The sequence below is a fragment of the Geospiza fortis genome, unplaced genomic scaffold (genome assembly GCF_000277835.1).
Source record: "Geospiza fortis unplaced genomic scaffold, GeoFor_1.0 scaffold2949, whole genome shotgun sequence".
Classification (NCBI taxonomy): domain Eukaryota; kingdom Metazoa; phylum Chordata; class Aves; order Passeriformes; family Thraupidae; genus Geospiza; species Geospiza fortis.
The window spans coordinates 1-727 of record NW_005055384.1 but is presented as its reverse complement, the minus strand read 5'-3'; positions in this window follow the sequence as shown (position 1 = coordinate 727).

The window sequence follows — 727 nt, the reverse complement described above, 5'->3', positions numbered from 1 at the left end:
GGGGTCCCACCTTCCCCCCCAAGGAGCCGGCGGGGGAGGGGGAGCTCAGGGACCCCCTAAAAACCTTAAAAACCCCAAATAAACCCCCAAAACCCCCGCGCCGCGCTCGCACCCTTCACATCCCATTCCCGACCTCTTCCCCCAGCTCATCCCGCACTTTCCTCCCGCGTCCCGCTCGACCCGACCCCAAAAATCCCGAAAATCTCCCCCGAAAAAATGCTCCCAGCATGCCTTTCGCTGGCTGCCGCGTCTGTTTTGCATAACCCCGCCCCCCAGCCCGGCAGCGCGGGAAGTTTAAAGGCGCGGAGCGGAGCCGGGGGAGAATGGGGAAAACTGGGGATTTTGGGGAGTTTGGGTGAGGAGTGAGGAGGGGGTGGGGGCTCTGGGAGGGGTTACCTGGGCTCACCTGCCCGGGGATCCCCTGGGGGACACCTGGGGGGCACCTGGGCACGGGGAGGTGCCAAAGAAGGCGCTGAGGGAGCGAGGTTTGTTCCACAATGGACACTTTCACCTTCCCAGTCCCCCCAGTTCCATCCCAGTCCCTCCCATTCTCTCCCAGCACGTCCTTGTAACCCCAGGAAAAAGCAGGGCAGTGAGAGGAAAACCAGTTTAAACACAGGCAAAACCTTTTTTTTGCCCATAATCTGTTAATCTGTTCAAACGGAGGGGGAGCCCCTTGCCCGGCGCTCCGCCGAGTCCAATCACGCCTTTTTAATTCTTTTCCCTG